Below are 14,902 nucleotides of genomic sequence, written 5' to 3'. Positions count from 1 at the left end.
TTATTTTTTTGTATGGTAAATGTTGATTGATATAACACCCATAAACTAAATTATTTGGGGGGCTGTCCCTATTTTGTAAGACTGTATAGATATTCTGAAACCACAATGTTTGAGCGTCGCTGAGTAAAACAGCCCGTGGGCCGGGCTCAGGGACACTCCGGGACAGCGAGCTCTCCGCGCAGGAGGGGGGCTTGGGGCGGAGTCCCGGGTGCCCGGGCCTGGCTCTTAGGGTCTCAGCCCGAGGGCTGAGTCTGGGGCGGGGACTCTCGGAGTCAGGTGTCCCTTCTCCATCTCACGGGTCCTTCTGCCTGGATCCTCCTGACGCCTCCGCAATTCTCACTCGGGTGTTGGAACTGCGGACGAGCCAATCAGCGTCACCGTGGTCTCGGGTATAAAGTCCTCACCGAGTGCCCGAATCCCTTCTCCCCGGACGCTCAGGGTCTGGCTCATGGAGCCCCGACACCTGCTCCTGCTGCTCTCGGGGGCCCTGGCCCTGACCGCGGCCTGGGCCGGTGCGTGCGGCGCCGGGAGGGAAGGGGCTCTGCGGGGCAGGGGCGACGGGACGCGGCGGGGTGGAAGGGGAAGGCCCGGGGACGGCGTGTCTGCAGCGCCCCCTGCCCCCCCCCGAAACCCCTGCCTCCCGCCCCTGCCCCTTCTCTCACTCCCTCGCCTCCCCGACCTTTCTCAGTCCCCCGAGTCCCCTGACCCTCGGTCCCGACCGCAGACCCAGGACGCACGTCCTCCCCGCCCCCAGGACCCCACAGCTTCAGATATTTCAAAACCTTCGTGGCCGGGCCGGGCCGCGGGAAGTACCGGTACGTCGCCGTCGGCTACGTGGACGACACGGAGATCGTGCGGTTCGACAGCGACGCAGTGAATTGGACGCTGGAGACGCGGGTGCCGTGGCTGGAGCAGCCGCCGGGGGAGCAGAAATATCCAGATTTGTGGGACGAACACACGGAGATCATCGTCCACAACGAAGAGATTTTCCAAGATGACCTGGACAACATGCGCGCCCTCTACAACCAGAGCGAGGACGGTGAGCCACGCGCGTCCGGGTCCCGGCACGGTCCCCGTCCCCACGGAGGGGCCAGGGCCGCCCCGAGTCTCCGGGTCTGAGCTTCAGCGCGAGGCTGCAGGATCCGCCTGTCCCCATCGCGGGGGGAACCCACGCGGTTGTTGCCCCGGGTAGATTTTCATTCCGTTTACGAGTACGTCCTCGCTGGGCGGTCGCCACAGGTCGGGTGGGAGGCACCCCTGTCCTTGGGGCGGGCCTAAGTGGTCCTGACCAACCTCGGGGCGGGGTCAGGGCCTCACACCCATCAGGAAATGACCGGCTGCGTCGTGGGGTCCCGCGGGCGCTTCCTCCACGGGTTCCATCACCTCGCCAAAGACGGCACCGAATACTTCGCCCTGAAAGTGGACCGGAGCTCCTCGACCGCGCGGGACAAGGAGGTCCAGGTCACCGTCGGGCGCGACTCGGTGGAGTTCGATCACGTGCAGCACTGGAAGGACTACCTGAAGTACACCTGCGTGCACTGGCTCCGCCTGCTCCTGGAGAAGGGGAAGGAGACGCTGCTCCGAGCAGGTGCCGGGCGCGGGCCTCCCCGGGGAGGGGTCTGCGGGCTGGGGCGGCTCCTACAGGGAGAGGAGGGAGGTGGTCAGTGTCGGAATCCGCCTCCTGCTCCGGAGACGGAGGAGCCCCCAGGTTTCCTTCTTCTGTGACTCCCCCGCGGGCCCAGCTGTCTCTGAAGGACAACAAGGGACCCAGCCTCTCTCTGAACAGCCCACAGCGGCCCCCTCACACCCGGCAGCCACCTGGTGCCCAGGGCGCGCTCCCTGGTTCCCGGGCTGAGACGTCTCTGGAGGCCTGACTGCGGCTTTTTTGAGTCATTCGGTCTCCACCTGAGTCTGTGTCTTCCCTTAGAGACCTAGAGATTCCTACCCTAGGCTCTCGCCCCAATTCTGGAACTTTCCCCAAAAAAGTAGATTATCCCAGTGCCTCTGTCCAGGCTGGTGTCTGGAGAGTTCACTCCCTTCCCCACCCCCGCTGTCCTGTCCACTCTCAGGGTGTCACATGAGCGCTGCTGGAGTGTCCCCTGACCATGCAGAGTTCCTGAATGTTCTCACCCCTCCCCTCAGACCCTCCAAAGACACAGGTGACCCGCCACCCCACCTCTGACCGTGAGGTCACCCTGAGGTGCTGGGCCCTGGGATTCTACCCCGCGGACATCACCCTGACCTGGCAGCGTGACGGGGAGGACCTGACCCAGGACATGAAGTTTGTGGAGACCAGGCCTGCGGGGGACGGGACCTTCCAGAAGTGGGCGGCCGTGGCCGTGCCCCCTGGACAGGAGCAGAGCTACACGTGCCGCGTGGAACACGCGGGGCTGCCCGAGCCCCTGACCCTGCGATGGGGTGAGGGGGGGGCGTGGGCACAGAGCCTCTCCTCAGGGCGTCCCTGAGCGGGGTCAGGACTCGGGCCTGACGGTGGCCTCTCACTTTCCCCTCGCAGACCCCCCTCCTGGGACCACGGTCCCCATCGTGGGCATCGCTGCTGCCCTGGGTCTCCTTGGAGCTGCGGTCGCTGTGGCTGTGACGTGGAGGAGGAAGCGCTCAGGTGGGCAGGGGTGGGGCCGAGGTCCCTGTCCCCCTGGGGGTCAGGCCCAGGTGGCCGTGTGCTCCGCCTCGTGAGTGGGCATCGTACCCACTCGGGTGCTGCCCATCGGGGGTCTGTGTGCCAACACTGACTCTTTAGAGAGACCTGTGGTAAAATGAGGGACAAATTCATCACCTGATGACTCTAGCGATGGGAACGGATTCCCACCTGTCACAGGTCAGAGGCGAAGGTCCCTGCTGAGGACAGACGTCTAGATGGGCATTGATCCAGTCCTTGCACGTGTACTTCCCCCTAATTTCCTGCTCTTAACCTGGCTATTCAATCAGAGTTCTGGAACCTTCCCTGGGCTTCAGGACTATGGGGCTCCTTTAGGGTCATGGGACCCAGCCTCCCCCCCCCCCCGCGACTCCTCACAGAGCGTTTGCTTCCCACAGGCAGAGGCGGGGAGAGCCGCGCTCAGGCTGCCTGTCAGTCTGGGTGTTGGGAAGGGACGCCTGGGACCCTGGGGAGCGTGTGGGCTGGAGTCTAGGAGGGGGCTCCCCACCCCGTGACTCTGCTGCTGTGTCCTTCTCCAGGCGGTGACCGTGCCCAGGGCTCTGAGGTGTCTCTCACAGCTGCTGACGGTGAGACCCTGAGGGCAGGATGCAGGGGCACTGGGCCCGAGGGGCACCGCTGGGTTTTGGGGATCCTCCGAGTGGGACGTACTGAGCATGTGGTGGCTGTGGTGGAATGTGACACTTCTGAGATAGACCTGAATTTGTTCATGACAACTTTCTTTCCCAGTGTAACAGAACTGCCTTGTGTGGGACTTGGTGCTGAAACAGTCACTGCAGCCTCTCCCAGGCCTTTAAGTGTCCCTGGCTGCTGTGTCTGCACCGGCACCTGAACGTGTCTGCGTCCTTATCAGCATCAAGTGAGGACCTAGTCACAGGCCACCCTCCCCACAGGACATGTGTCCTCTCCCCTGGGACTGTCCTGTCCCAGCAGAGCTGGGGTGAGGCCATCCCCATCCTGATCATTCCCGGGCTGGGTCGCCTTTGTTGCTCCTGTGTCCTCGCCGCTTCAGGGGACCTTGTCCCTCCAGGACCTGGGATGCCAGGGACGTCAGTGTCGCCCGGGCCATGTCGTGGCTCCAGGGCTGAGCTCCGTGAGGGCTTCATGGGGCTGCATCTTCCTGGGCTCAGGCCTGAGTCTGGTCCACGGCCCCCATCTTTTGGGCATTTATTGTTTCTCTTGTAGATATTGTACCTATTCTTGCTTTTTTAAAATAAAATTATCGGGCTATTTTTTATTAAATGTATTGCGATGCACTGGTTAATAGGATCGTGTGGGTGTCAGGTGAGCGTTTCCATGACACGGGATGTGCATGTCGCCCTGGGCACCCACCACCCGGACTCACACCGTCTTCCATCCCCGTATATTGGGCCCCTCCTCCTCCTCCCCCTTCCCTGTGGTACCCATGTTGCTCTTGGTCATGAGTTTCAGTTTTATGTCCCACATGTGAATGAAATCATGTGGTTTTTAATTGTTTCTGTCTGCAATATTTTGATTAGCATCATATTCTCAAGACCCATCCACGTTGTTACAAAAGCCACTATTCCATCGTTCCTTCTGGCTGAGTAGCTTTGGTGTCTGAGTTTTCCCCTCATTCTCCTCTGGGTGTCCCCCACCTGACACCCAGAATTTTGCCTGTCACTGTCCCCACAAGGCCCGGGGTGGCCCCCGCTCACAGGAATCTCTGGTATCGACAGGAGGAGTCTCAGGCTCCCCCGGCTCCTGCCTCGCGGGGTGGACTGTCCCTCCCCCCTTCCCAGCCCGCAGAGCCGCCGGGCCCTGGAATTAGCAGAGAGCAGGCCCCTGCCGGCTCCGCTCAGACCCGCTCCCGCGGGAACCCTGCTCCGCTCGGCCCGTCTCCCCGCCCTTGGCTCCCGTGCGGGCCCCGGAGCGAACGCGGGGACCCACGGAGGGGCGGCCGCGGTGGGTCTCGGGGACAGCCCCGTGGGCGTGCAGGCGCATCGGTGGCCGCGTGAGGGCCCCTGTGCTGTCGCTGCCCCAGCACCGCTGGGGGCTGACGCCACATCAATGAAGACCCTGTTAGACTTCTGGTCAAGATGCCGGCCCAGGCAGACATGGCTTGCCTCCTTGCACAACCACATCAAAATTACAACTAAAATATAGAACAACCATCACTTAGAACAGTTGAAAATTGAGTTGAATGGAAGCCTGACAACTATGGAATTAAAGCAACCATATCCATCCAGGCTGGTAGGAGGGACGCAGATGCTGTACGGGCTGGTCCCACACACACATGTGGTAGATAAAATTCGGGAGGGATATCTCAGGAGTGAGGTGTCCCAGCCCCACACCAGGCCCACCAGGCCAGGATTTGAGTGCCAGAAAGATAAGTCCCCACAACTTCTGGTTGCAAAAAAACAAGTGGGAATTGATTCGGTGAAAAAACCTTCCGGAGTTCTAAGCAGCTCCTCTTAAAGAACCCACACACAGACTTACTCAGACTCACTCCCTATGAGCTCCTGCACTGGGGTAGCCGGAAAGGGGAGGAACTGAGGTGTCTGGCATCAAGGTGAGCAGAGGCCATTGTCCCACTTCTGAACCCTCCCCACCCGCTAAAGCCACAGAGCCAGAAGCTAGTGCCGTATCTGAGACTCCATCAGCTGGCTAACACTGTTCGCCCTGCCCTGGAGATCCCCAGAGACTCTACCCACCCAACTTAGGGGCCCACCCAAGCCGCTTTCCCATATGAATGGCTGGTCTTGGCTCATGCTTCAGAACTTCCTAAATCCTCTCAAACAAGCAACAGCCAACATCGGTGAGCCCCCCGCCCCTGTACCTCTTGCTAAGTGGCCCCAGGCCCTGCACTAGCAGCAGTCAGCCTAGATTCACAGCTTGGCTTTTCCTGGGAATCTCCAAGGCCAGCACAAGTAGCAGTCACCTCAAATTGCTTTACAGCTCAGGCAGGGGTGCCCAGGCATAACATGGGTCGGGGCTGACCTTGGCCTGCACCACCGGGGAAACCCCAGAGCCTGTGCATCCAGTGGGCAGCTACAGACCACGTCAGAGCACCGCCACCCTGCCCCCTCACAGCTGATCCTCCATGGAGGGCGGAGGTTGGTGGTCAGTGGTCACAGCCAGTCCTTGCAGCTGGCTGGCCTGGGTAAATCCCTCCCGTTGACCTGCCAACAACAACCAAGTCTCAACTAGAAGAGGAGGGGGTACTCAGCCCACACAGTGGGCACACCTCGTGTACCCAAGTTGGGTGATAGGGGAAGCTGTGCCACAGGACCCTACAGGGCACCTACAACATTAGGCCACACTACCAAGACACGGAGTCAAAGCAGCTCTACCTAATACAGAGATAGTGTAAGCAGCCTATGGGACAACTTCAAGTGTTCCAACATTAGCATCATGCCAGGAGAAGAGAAAGAGCCAGGAATTAGAAATCTATTTGAAAAAATAATGAAAGAAAACTTCCCTAATTTGGTGAAGGAAATAGACATGCAAGTCCAGGAATCACAGAGAGTCCCAAACAAGACGGATACAAAGAGGCCCGCTCCAAGTCACATCATAATTAAAATGCCAGAAGTTAAGAATAAAGAGGGAATCTTAAAAGCAACAAAAGAAAAGCAGTTAGTTACCTACAGGGGAATTCCCCATAAGTCTGTCTGCTGATTTTCTCAAAAGAAACTTTACAGGCTAGAAGGGATTGGCAAGAAATAATCAAAGGCATGAAAAGGAGGGATGTAGCCAAGATTTTTCTACCCAGCAAAGCTATCACTTAGAACCAAAGGGCAGATAAAGAGCTTCCCAGACAAGAAAAAATTAAAGTAGTTCATCGTCACCAAACCATTATTATATGAAATGTTAAAGGGACCTCTTTAGGAAGAAAAAGACCAAAACTATGAACAGTAAAATGGCAAAAAACACATATCTATCCACGACTGAATCTAAAAAACAAACTAAACCAACAAGAAGACCAGAGACAGAATCAGGGATACAAAGAGCATTTTGAGGATTGCCAGATGGGAAGGGGGAAGGGGGAGAACTGGCGAAGAAGTGAGGGGAGCAAGAAGCACAAATTGGTGCCACAGGACAGCCATGGAGATGCAGAGTCCAGCACAGGAAATGGAGTAGCCAGAGAACCTGGACTCATGACCCACGGACATGAACAATGAGGGGGGGGTGCCTGAGGGAGAGGGGGCTGCTGGGTGGGGGGCCAAAAGGGAAAATTGGGACAACTGTAACAGTATCATTGGTAAAATATAATTTCAAAAACAACACTGTTGCTAGTGTAGGGTGTTATTCTACATCGATGAGTCATTCGGCTCTCATTCTTTGAGTACCAGGTAAATGACATACCGTATTTCCATCTGGAACCCAGACATACCTTGGAGATATTTCAGGCTTGGCTCCAGACCACTGAACAAATATCACAATAAACTGGGTCACGAAAAGTTTTTGGTCTCCCTGTGCAAATGAAAGTTAGGCCTATATGTGATCTATATATGTATATATACACACACACATATATGTACTCTATATATAAACAGTACAGACCTGTACTGTACTGTATAAAGTGTTCAATTGTGTTATGTTTAAAACTTAATGTACATGCCTTAATTAAAATACACATTATTGTTAATAAAAATGGTAACTATCATCTGAGCCTTTAGCGAGTCAAAATGTTCTTACTGGTGGAAAATCTTATGTTCAATTAAAACAAACACAGCCCTGGCCGGGTGGCTCAGTTGGTTGGAGGATCAGTCTGTGAGCCAAAAGATTGTGGGTTTGAACCCTGTTCAGGGCACATAACTGGGTTATAGTTTCAATTTCTCACTGGGGCACGTAGGAGAGGCAACCGATTGATATTTCTTCCACATCAATGTTTCTCTCTTTCTCTCTCTCTTTCAAATCAGCAAAAACATCCTCAAGTGACTGTTAAAAAAAAAAAACCACCATGTCTGTGAGGGGGTATAAAATGCAGCAGGCCTGTGTGTCGGGGAACTACAAACAGGACAAATGGCCGGCCGTACAGAGCACACATTGCATTGCAAAGGGACAAACTATCCTGTGACCACAGCCAATAAGGACAGACTTTCCGTGAGAAGGCGGGAGGTGCTGGGGAGAAGGGCGCACTGGGGTGCGTTGGGAGGGGAGGGGCCTGTTAGAATTCAGGTGGGCAGCGGGGTCCTCAGGGGAAGGTGACCTTGGGGGAAAGAGGAGAGGACACAAGCGATTACCCAGGAGGACGCCTGTCTGTGCGGCTTGGGAAGAGCCGGGAGGCCCTTGTGGCTGCAGCGGGGTCATCGGGAGGTCAGACCCCTGCCCCGCCCTGCAGGCCTGGGGGGTATCAAGAGGGCTTGACTTTGAGTGAGACAGGGATGAGCAAAGAGAGATACGGTGTGACTCTCCTTTTATTTAATTTCTTTTTTTTTGGTTACAGAAAGATTTGTTTTAAAATTCGTTCTATGAATGTGCATCAGAAGTGATTTAGATTAAAAGCTCCAAGGGGTATGGTTTCCAGTAGGTGTTATGCTCTTGACACCGTCACTCCATTTTAAGCGGTTCTTAGTCACTTTAAGTCCATAAACTTGCCATGAGGTGTGGAGCCAACCCAGGTGGGACAGAATGTGTGCCCTGTAACAAGGGACCACATGGCTCCCCAGTGACGTCCCCTGGGACCGCCTGGGCTGCGAGCACAATTCAGGTTTCTTCCCGCACATCCGAATGTCACCTTTCGGAGCCTCTGGCTGTGGCTGTGTTTGTCCCCTGATTGTAACCAGGTGCCTCTATGTGGCCCAGGAGTCCCCCGAGCGTTGAGACCCCTCCTGCAGCCCTCAGGGGTGTCCCTGTGGGGCTCAGAGCGCCGACCCCTCTGAGGGTGGGGACACCTGCCTACAGCAGGAGCTGCTCCGGCGCCCACTGTCCTCAACCCCCCGCAGACCCTGTCCTCAGTCTGCGGGTGCCGAGTCCCGGAAGGTCCTGGCCAAGGCGCCGATGCCCTTAGCGGCTTCCCCTGAGGGGTCCTCCCCAGGAGAGAGCCCTCGGGCCACAGGGCCAGCCTGGCTGCTGGGCTGAGCCCAGAATCAGGAGACAAGGGACCCGCGAGGCGGGAGGGGACGGAGCGGGAAGCCTCCCTGCGTTCCCGGCTGCAGCCGCTGGGGGCGCTGCCGGGCTGTGGGCGGTGGGAACAGCGGGAAGGGACTGGGTGCTGAACGCGTGCGGGAGACGCACTTCACAGCGTTTCCTAACGGCGAATGGATGGTGGAGCTTTTGTGGTGATCACTTTCTAAGGTACATAAATGGGAAACCCCACTATGTGCTCCACCTAAAACTAATATAATATTGTTTGAAAACTGTTGTTTAATTGAGAAGAAAACTTTCCATTCCAGAATGAAACAAACGAAACCCTCCCGTCCCTCTTGGGCAGCTCATACACCAAACGGGAGTGACACTATGGTTAGGCCACAAGGACAAGCCTTTGGTTGAGAAAAGCAGCCGAGAAAGAAGAGAAGAAAAGGGAAGGGAAGGGAAAGGACAGGACGGGAAGGGGGAAAAGTGAGAAGCTACACACACTGGAAGATTCCTTCTCTTTTTCACTGGCCGAGGTGGGTTTTGGATGACCGGCTTCCCAGTGGAAGGGAAACACTGCCTCACCTGGGCTTTCGGGCTCACCTGTGTTTCTCCAGCTTCTCCTTCCTTCACAGCCTCTGCTGATTGCAAGATGGTCCACACCCAAGTTGTGAGGTTGGCGCTCTGAGGGATCTGGTCCGGAACCCTCAAAACCATAGATTTGGGCAGTGCCAAGGACAAGAACTTCAGAGAACCATTGAGACCATAAACCGCTTAAGAGGAATCCTCTAGTCAGTCTCCATCAGGATCTTACAAGGAGCCTTACAAATTTTGATGAACCCTGGCTGGGTAGCTCCGTTGGTTAGAGCATCGTCCTGATACGCCAAGGTTATGGGTTCGATCCCCCATCGGGGACACATATAAAAATCAACCGAGGAGTGCATCAATGAGTGGAACAACATAATCGATGTTTCTTTCTCTCTTCCCACCCCTTTCCCTCTCTCTCTCTAAAATCAATACATTTTAAAAAGTGTGGGAGTGGCTTAAAATTTGTGATGAATACAATGAGAAGATACAGGTGTCATACAGGTGACAGCTGTCATGGAGGGACCCCTAGTCCCAAACCCAAGGGTTTCTGGGAGGCTGCCCGATTGCGCTCACTTGGGACCTTCACACATGACTAGCCACCTGTTCCCACCTACAGGTATCTTGCTTCTTATCAGCGCTCTTGGATGTGTCTTTGTAAATTAGTTTAAAAAAAAAAAAAGAATTTCCTTAAAGCAACCAAATGTTCAAACAAACAAACAAACAAACAAAAAGCCAACCAAAACCTCATAAGTAATTTAAAAATGATGAAAGAATGCCCTTTAAGATAAGATACAAGAGAGGCATGCCCTCTGTCGCGAATCCTACCTTAAGGTAGCTCTTGAAGCCTAGCCAAGTCGGTGGGATGAGACAATGGATTTGAAAGAAAGGAGTAGCATTATGATAACTTGAGATAATTTGCTCTATCTGTGCAAACTATCTTCCCTCTCAAATTGATTTAAAAATCTCTTAGGATTAGTACAGTATTCTCTACTCAAAAGCTGCTAGGAGAGTAAATCTTTTTGTTTCAAAATTAAGAACTTTTTCATCCCTCATTGGTGGGGCTCAGCGGGCTGAGTGCAAGCCTGCAAAGCAAAGGGTCACCGGTTCAATTCCCAGTCAGGGCACAGGCCTGGGTTGCGGGCCAGGTCCCCAGTAGGGGGCACGTGAGAGGCAACCACACCTCAATGTTTTGCTCCCTCTCTTCCTCCCTTCCTCTCTCTCTAAAAATAAATAAATAAAATCTCTTTTAAATTTTTAAAAAATAAAACAAGAACTCTTTCAGATTTTTTAAAGATTTAATTAATTTATTTTGAAGAGAGGGCAGAGGAGAGGGAGGGAGAGAAATATCAATGTGAGAAACACATCAGTTGCCTCTCACATGCACCCTTGCTAGGGACCAAACCCACAACACAGGCATGCGCTCTGACCAGGAATCGAACCAGTGGCCTTCTGATTTGCAGAATGATGCCCAACAAACTGAGCCACACTGGTCAGGGCTCTTTTGGATTTAAATGGTAATTGTTTGAGGTGATGGAGGTGTCAGCTAGTGCTTGGTGGTCATCGTAATGCGATATTAACTGTATCAAATCAACTGGTTGGACACCTTAAACTTATACATTGGTATACAGAGATGGTAAAAATAGGTTTACAGTTATAATAAAATCATTAATAGATTATTCCGAATACAAGAATCAGCTGTGTTTCATGTACTCACAACTGTAAACCTGGTTTTACCCCCCTCTATATACCTCAGGTTTTAGGTATATACCTCAGGTATATAATTATACCTCAATAAAACTGGAAAAGAATAAGTGTTCCCAAGTTTAAAAATAGCAGCTTTGGTGAATATAAAAATCATTCGTATTTCTATCATTAAAGCTGTAAGTAACCTGTGAACCCTCTCTGACCCAGAAATTTCACTTCTTAAAAATTCAGTACTTGGGCACATGGGAATGAGGAGACAGATACAAAGATGTTCAAAACAGCGTGGTTCACCTTAGGAGAGACTGAGAAACAAAGCCAGTCGCTGGTGGAATGCATATGCTGTGATATATTCATACATTTACATCCTGTAAGGCAGGAACGAAATAAATGAATTTTATTGTAAAATGTATTTTAAAACACATTTAACACAAACACATTTAACACTGATACATTCTGAAGAACATAACAGTATGCAAAAGAAACAAGTCGTAGAAGGATCTCTTCACTATAATTCAAAACCAGGGAAAATGAAACACATTTCTTAGAAGAACATCTATAAGTGGGGGAAAAAAAAGTTGAAAGTTGTGGGGAATAATTAACACAAAATTCACTTGGCAAATACGGATGGTGGAGAGGGCCAATAGCTGGGACTGGGGAGGCAGAGTCTACAAAGAAGCTTATAATGTCTATTTCTTTATTTTTATTTTTATTTTAAAAATATTTTATTCATTTATTTTTAGAGAGGGAAAGGGAGGATAAAAAAGAGAGAAACATCAATGTGTGGTGGCCTCTCACGTGCCCCCCACTGGGGACCTGGCCCGTAACCCAGGCCTGTGCCCTGACTGGGAATTCACAACCCTTTGGTTTGTAAGCCAGCACTCAATGCACTGAGCCACACCGGCCAGGGCTCTATTTCTTTTTAAAATTAAACTTGTTGAGGTGACATTGGTTAACAAGATTTTATAGGTTTCAGGCATACAGTTCTATAATACATCCTCTGTACATTGTGTTGTGTGTTTACCACCCAAAGTCTAGTTTCCTTCCGTCACCATGTAGTTGACATCTGCTCTACAATGTCTTTTTCTTTAATCCTCACCCGAGGACACGTTTGGTGATCTGACGGGGGGAGGGGGCGGGGGGAGGAGAGAGAATGAGAGACATCAATGTGAGACAGAAACATCGACTGGCTGATTCCTGTACCTGCCCTGACCAGGGATCGAACCTGCAACCGTTTGGCGCACGAGAAGACGCTCCAACCAGCTGAGCCACCCGGCCAACGCCAACGTCTATTTCTTACTCTAGGTTCTGCGCCAGAGAGATTCGTGTTACGACTGTGGTTATTCCTTAAGTTTTCCATTGTGTCGTCCGCATTTCTTTATATGCCTGCTTCACAACCTCCCCCACAGAATAGTCCTTGATTCATAGGATTCCTGTAAAGAGAGAGAACAGATTTCCAATAGGGCCAGGATAGTTTCTGGCACATTGGAGTTCTCACAGAAGTTCAGAGATGACTGCGGTGAGTGGGGAACCCCAGGGCAGAGTGAAAACCACGCTGAAACACTCGAGCCCTGCTGCCGGACGCACGCCCCTCGGCATCGGCCGACAGACCCAGGGTTCCGCTCCCGAGCTGCAGAAGAACGTTCCCGGCACAACAGCACTTCAGATGCTAGAGGGAGTCCATCATCTGGGTGAATTTCGTAATGGTTAGGGTGATCAATGATGTGGGCTGTGCAAGAATTCACAAAGAGAAGAAAATGTAAAGAATCAAGTTTTTCTTCACTTTCCAAGAAAGGAGAGAGGTGTGGTGTGGAGAGATCCACCAGCACTGAGGGGTGGGGCTTTGAGCTGTTCTGGGATCGTAATTGGATTAAAAAAGGGCGGGGGGTGCTGTTGTGTGGCCTCTGGGCCTGAGGGCATTGTAACACGAGGTTGCCGTTTGTTCCAATGGTATCTCCTGCCTGTGGCTGTCGGAAGCGGTTAGTTCGGTTCTTGCTTCCCAATAATTTCCCATCCTGTCCACAGACGCTCAGAAGAGTAACACGGCAGTCGCGTTTAACAAGGTCACAGGCCTGCGAGGCAAATGGTGCCACAAGAGCAAATGGGGCCGACTTTTTCCTTTCCATATTCATTTAGACCAAGAAGAGAGTCAGCACCACTCCCCCCATTAGCCAGTCTGGTGAGCCGGGAGGGACTTGCAGCAAGGAGCCCTGGGAAGATCCGAAATCGGAATCTCAGTCTGAAATACCTACCCAGGGAGGACTCCGGGGCTGGAGAGCTAGGCCACACCCAAGGTGGGAACATTTTTAAAAACAAAAAAGAGGAATTTGTTTCATCTCTTCTTGGGCCTTGTCATCAAGAGCCCTCTTGAGCCAATGAGAGGGGAGCGATTCATTGGCCAATCATGTGGCCCCGAAGCCTATTTCTTCCCAGTTCCAGCCGCCACTCATTAAGGACCCACCAGGAAGAGCTGGATCGGTGAGTCAGCAGGTCCTGCCCCTCGGTCTCTCTTTTATCTCTTTTATTTCCTTTGACACTCGGTATTCATTTTCTCCCCTTTGTCCTGCCTCCTTTCCTGACCTCCCAGACAGACGTCCTTGTGTCCTTCCCCCTGGCCCTGGATTTTGACTTTTTAACACGTTACGTGTCGGTTAAAAGACTACAGCTGCGATGGTGTTCACCGTCTGGGCCTTAGGATGCGCTGTTGTGGTACTGCGAGCTCCGCCCTGGCCGGGTGGCTCAGTCGGTTAGAGCGTCCTCCCGATAGGCCAAGGTTGTGAGTTCAGTTCTGGTCTGAGCAACATACAAGAATTAATGAATGCATAAAGAAGTAGAACAACAATTCAATCTCTCTCTCTCTTTCTCTCTTTCCCTCTCTCCTCCGTCCAACGCTGGTCCAGATAGGCTGCTCCCTACTCCACTTAGCTGGCTTTTTTCTACTCTAAACAGGTAGACCAGATGAATTGTGTGTGATTGTAAATTCCTTATCAGCTCAAAGGGTGGGGTGTCTCAAATACCCAGGGAGAAAGTAATGGACAAAAGGAATCAGGAGGATGGGAGAACTTGGAGCTTAGGGATGAGTATTTTTTTAAAATTAGATTCCTACCTGTTGAGACCAACAGAACAACACAGAAATAAGGTCCAGAGACAACGCCCCACGGATATTAGGTTTAACCCCTTTGGCTACCTTAAGCTTGTTGTCAGACCTCAGACAGGAAGATCTCTGATAACTATAATTCTAGGGAGTGATCAATGAAAACTGTGCTTAGTTTTGTAACACTGATTCAGACTAGGAAATAAATGTACACAGAGAGAGTATCTCTCCCTGTCAATGAATTGGACTTTACAGTTCACTATGGGGCGAGTTGTGTCCACCTTAAAAAACACACACGAAAGGCCTAACTCTCAGCAACTCAGAAAGTGACCTTGTTTGGCAATAAATAAGGTCACTGTCGATGCAATCAGGTAAGACGAGGCCCTGCTGCAGCTGGGGGCGCCGTAATTCAGGACGACTGGCGTTCTTACAAGAAGAAAGCCACCTGAGGGAGGAGACACAGGAAAATGGGGGGGTTGGAGGCAAGATTGGAGTTATTCAGCTCCGAGCCAAGAAATGCCAGCCAACCACCAGAAACTGGAAAGGGTCAAGCAAGGGCTCAGCGTTCAGGGGCACCTTTATCTTCGGACTTCTAGCCTCTCGTACCGCAAGACAACAAATTTCTGCTGCTTTAAGCCACTCCGTTTTGATACCGCCCAAAGGAACTGCTAGGCTAGTCCCTGTCCCCATTTAAAAAATTTAGTTTTATTTTTCATTGAACTTATTGGGGCGATATTAGTTAATAAAATATAGGTGTCAGGCGTACAATTCTGTACTCTATCCACTTGGATACTTTGCATTATGTGTCT

The 14,902-nt window shown here is 52.2% G+C and overlaps 1 pseudogene; it reads left to right on the top strand.

Moving 5' to 3' along the window:
- Window positions 1-445: 445 nt before the first annotated feature.
- On the top strand, window positions 446-3,328 carry LOC129082577 (patr class I histocompatibility antigen, A-126 alpha chain-like; annotated as a pseudogene).
- Window positions 3,329-14,902: the final 11,574 nt, after the last annotated feature.

Source organism: Pteronotus mesoamericanus, unplaced genomic scaffold, assembly GCF_021234165.1.
Source record: "Pteronotus mesoamericanus isolate MK-2021 breed Mesoamerican mustached bat unplaced genomic scaffold, CSHL_Meso_final scaffold_128, whole genome shotgun sequence".
NCBI lineage: Eukaryota > Metazoa > Chordata > Mammalia > Chiroptera > Mormoopidae > Pteronotus > Pteronotus mesoamericanus.
This window is presented reverse-complemented; position numbering and strand designations above follow the sequence as displayed.